Consider the following 4,805-nt stretch of genomic DNA (forward strand, 5'->3'; position numbering starts at 1 on the left):
AACCGGCCTAAAGCCCCCCCCGGCGCGGGCTGCCCAGCCCTGGCGCTACGCGCTTCGTTAGCGCTCGGAGGCTGCGAGCTTAATAGGAAACAAAGAACAGCCGCCGGTTTAAATCACAGCCTATGTATTCTCATAAAGATGTTTAAATTGCCACAAAAAAAAAAAAGAAAGAAAAAAAAGAGGCAGCAGCCAGAAAGACCAAGTCTAAGTGTAATAATATGCCTGGCGTTGTACTGCCAGAACTGAGAGAGAGAGAGAGGATCCCCTTCCCTCTGCCATGCCCGCTGTGTGACTTAATAAAAAAAAAGCTTTTGTTTATCAACGCTTTTCCCAGGGCTTTGGTTTTGTGTGGATGTGGGGGTGGAAAGGCAGACGGTGCTTGATTTTTCAGTTTGACACTGGCTTTCCTTTGTTCACTCTCTAGATTGTCAGTTATCCTAGGACCGCCTGAATGTTTTCATTATTAGGATTTCCTGTTAGGCTGCGTTTCGGGGTTGGGTTTTTTGTTTGTTTGTTTGTTTGTTTTTTAAGGTTTTGATAGAAAAAAAACTTATTACCTCCAAAATGTCATTAATTTCAGCGGTGTTATTCCTAACTCATGCATTTGCAGTTCAAGTAATCATCTGATTGATACTAATTTTCTGATTATGTTGATGTAGTTTTGCTTTTAATTTAATACGCTTTTATGCAACTTACTGTGATTTAACAGCAGAAACAGCCAAATAAAAATACAACCCTTCTGGAACTCAGCAGTGCTTTTCAAATTTACGCCAGGCAGGAAAAAATAATTTCTAAAAATCTAATTCTTGCCTGTTGTGAGGTAACTATGGGTAGGAATTCTTAAAGCACTTCAAAGTTCTCCTGAATGTAGAAGTTATTATAGCGAAACACACCAGATGTCTATTTTGTTTCTGTCACTGTTGCAGCAACAGCAGCCACAGGCTTTGATTTATGCTCATAAAGCTCTCAGGAGAGTGGTTGATTTTGCTTTCAGAACAGCTAATAGCATTTTCAAGTCAAATCAGATATGAAGCTTCTCAGCATTACTTCAAACTTGTAACAAATAGCAGTTTATGGAGTTACGAATAGAAATGGAAACTCCTGGTCTGATGACTGAGCAAATTTGTTCTCCATTAATGCTTCAAGTTGGCATCTTTGCAGCTTTAGCAGGAGAAATCTAACTTTTGAATCTAAGAATCTCTGAACTTCACAATTAGATCTGTCTAGAAACCCTCCTTACCATCTTATGAGCTGGACGTGAGAGAGACACAGAGAAAGAGAATTTGGATCACAGATGGCTAAGGAGAAACCCAAGCTCAGAGCTGGCCAGACATGAGAGAGTTCCCATCCTCAGCTGCATAGATTCATTAACACAGCATTAGAACCAGCCACATTAACATTCAGTCAATTACCACCTGCAATATCTTGCTAGCTCCACGGATAAAAACATGGTACGGTTTTTTAAAGCATTTGACTGAAACCTAAGATTCCCTGCACCCCAAAGAACACTTTCATCTTTAAATCTCAATGTTTTAGTCTAGATCATTTTTGTTCAGTGTTTGTAGAGCCCTGCTACAGTGGGATTCCAGACCACGAGGGAAACTTCTGGCACTGTCACAGGACTATCGCTTCTCTCTGAGGAGGCAGAATCCTAGGCCTTCCAGCGTCAGCGGCAGACTTCCCAAGATGGGCCCAGTGTGGCACCTAGGATGAGCTGGACGCTCAGCAGGTCAGAAGCTTTGACCTGCAGGCAATTTCATATCCACATATGTGATTAAGCCCTCCCAATTATTTTTACCTTGTTAGTACAGGAGGTAAAGGGAAAAAATCCTCTTCCTCGGCTTTCTTCGATTACCCGCACTCTGAATTTCACATTCTGTCTTCTAAAACACCTGCTATCAGCAACGTCAGAAACGTGCTCCTTCCTCAGCGGGCCATTTCACTGTGGCTTGGCAGAGCGCTTCCTGTCATTGGCTGTAAATCATGAAAAGCTGACGATAATTTAGCAAGGAGGGCTCTGGAAGGAGAAAGGCAGAATTAAGTCTCAGGCAAGCCACCTGGGAAAACAATTTGGAGATACTGGGGAAGTGAGCGGCCACAGAACTAGTATTTTTTGCCCTTTTGACTCATAGGCTCATGAGTCACTTCTCTGTCTTGTCACAAAACCTTCTAGTTGACAGCAATGTGTAATTCATCTCCTTTACTAAAGAATAACTGAGCTGATAGGAGATACCTAAAACTCAAGCACTAGTTCTTCAAAACTCACATACTGTTTCATGGAAGTTTCTGGGTGTTGTCCGGGCTGCATTTAAAATTCAAGCTGTGAAAAAATAGTTTTATCTCCCAAGTAGACAGGCACCATGTGAATTTGGATATTATGTTTTCAAATCTGTGTGTCCTGCCAAAAGCCATCCTTCTCTTTGGAGTTCAACAAGCCATAACCCTTTTTATTACAGTGATTTGCATCCATGTGCCTCTAAAATAATTTTCTGTTACATCTTCAATATGCAGTCTGGATGACTTGCTCTATAAATTGGTACTTCTCAGTGCTATGGGAGTTGATTCACCTTTTCTAACACCTCCCAAAATGTCTAGTTTTGTGATGAAGGGAACTTGTGCGTGCCAGTTCACCTCCCAGTGCACAACTCCCTGTCTGTGTAATGAAGACGTTGATTCTGTGCTGCCTCGCAGAAGGATAAATTGCTGTGGTGGGTAATCAGGGGAGGACTGCATAAAATCCACCAGTGAAGAGATCTCTATAAGCTATCAAGGAGAGGACTCCATAAAATCTGTAGAGATCACCATATGTTGGAGGCTTGAGGCATTTTATTGCATCCTAGATAGTTTCAGACAGCTCCCCCCTGATTATGGGAGGATAGACATTGCAGGATTCAACTTACATCCATGAATAGCTTTTGTTTATACTGTTAGACGGCTAAACAAAAATGGTTTAAGTTACAGAAATGCTAATCATTCACAGCTCATGTTAGTCTCGGTGAGTCTGCATGGGATCCGGCCCATGGTTTGCACCTCATTTTTTTCACACAACATTCTTCTTTTCTAAAATATACTCCTATTTTCTCCTTTTTATTTTAAAGGCCAGCAGAAATGAAACAAAGACAATTCAGACCAGACCCAAATAAATAACCTGCACTTACACCGTTTTCTTTTTTTTTTTGAGAAAACTCAAAATCTCACACCTAAAGATGCTGACTGTGTCTGAAGTCCCGGAGATTAGAGGGTCTTGCCCTTCCTTGATGTACGTCAGCTTGCCACTCATGATGAAAATTTTGATTTACACCAGCCGGCTGTTCCTTCACTTGGAACAGAAATGTATCCATTCGGAAATCCAGTTTACATTTGGAAATACAAACTGATGTTTTCACAGGAAGAATATTAGTTGTTCTTTTGTTTTGTTTCCCAGTTACGTTGTTAATTTCTTGTAAGTCTTAAGTTGATGTGACTGCAATGAGCAAGCTTTCCTTCCAGTTAATTTAAAGCCAATTAAACTAGATAATTCTTTCAGAGGAAAGCCTCTATGCTTTAGGAGATCAGAATGTAACGGCTGACGCCACTCCTGGGAATTCATTAAAGGAGCACAGAGAGCAGTCTCCTTGTGTGAGAACAGGCATCAGAGATTCTGGACTGTTTTATTTATTGCAAAACAAACAAGGAATATAGTATGCAGAGCCCAGTATGCCATTACTGGAAGGAATTTTTCACCTAGTGCTTAGAGCAGGCTGTCCAGTTTCTTGCGTGCCTCATACTTTGCCACTTGGCATTTTAATACCGTACAATAAAGGGCTTCATTATGTATTAATGCAAGATATAGCCAGAATTTATGGTGGTTCCAAAAGGGGCTAACACTCAGATGCTCAAAATCAACAGAAATTGGGTGCCCAGATGCATCTCGAGAATGAGAGCCAAGGTCACTTAAAACTTAATTGAAAGTGGTGGGGACTACAGCCAGCAAGTAACTACAGAGAATGTCTCTCCTGCATTTAAATACAGCTTAAGTCCAAACCCATCTTTACCCAACTGGTTGAACACAAACCCTCCCACACATTGGCATGTCAAACTCGAGGACTTGGTGGACAAGCCTTAACTTTGATTTATCCAGAAATCTCAATTTAGCCCTGGTTTGTTTCAGATCACAGTCAGTCTGGTTTTCCTTCAAACTGCCATTATATGTTTCAGTTTCTTAAGCATAAATCTAAATTACCAGTTGTCAAGAGCTGCGTTATTGAGGTAACTCAGTGAAACAAACTTTCTCTAACAATGTGACAAAAGAATGTGAGATGTATCGAAAATCAAGAACTGCTTTATACCAGAAATAAAGTTGTATTAGTGCAAAATACAGGTAACAAAACTGAGCCAAGTACGTGCCTAAGAAATTGTTAGTAGCAAAGAAAAAGAAAAGTAGCAATAAAAGCCGTTCAAAATATGGTGCAAAAGCACTCTCTCTGCATGGGGTAGATGGGTCACAAACATAGAGGGAGAAACTACAAATTCCCATACTTTCACCAGAGTAGACTAGAGGCAACTGGCATGAAGGGAAGAGAACTGGTGGGAAGAGGCGTACACAGCCTATTACTAGATCATGCCCAGGAGCTGTACGCCAAAACAGACGACTGCTGGAGCAGAAAATAGGTGTGCTGCCTCTTCAGTCTCTCTAACTTGACCCAAAACTCAAGTAGTCTTGTCAGGCCTTAAGAACTGTGGAAAATAAAACCAAAGCATTGAGCTTGTAGCATAAAAATTTCTTTGTGCATGTAGACAAGCACACAGCACAGTGCATTATCAGA

This window comes from Aptenodytes forsteri, unplaced genomic scaffold (assembly GCF_000699145.1).
Source record: "Aptenodytes forsteri isolate BGI_AS27 unplaced genomic scaffold, ASM69914v1 Scaffold158, whole genome shotgun sequence".
Taxonomy (NCBI): domain Eukaryota; kingdom Metazoa; phylum Chordata; class Aves; order Sphenisciformes; family Spheniscidae; genus Aptenodytes; species Aptenodytes forsteri.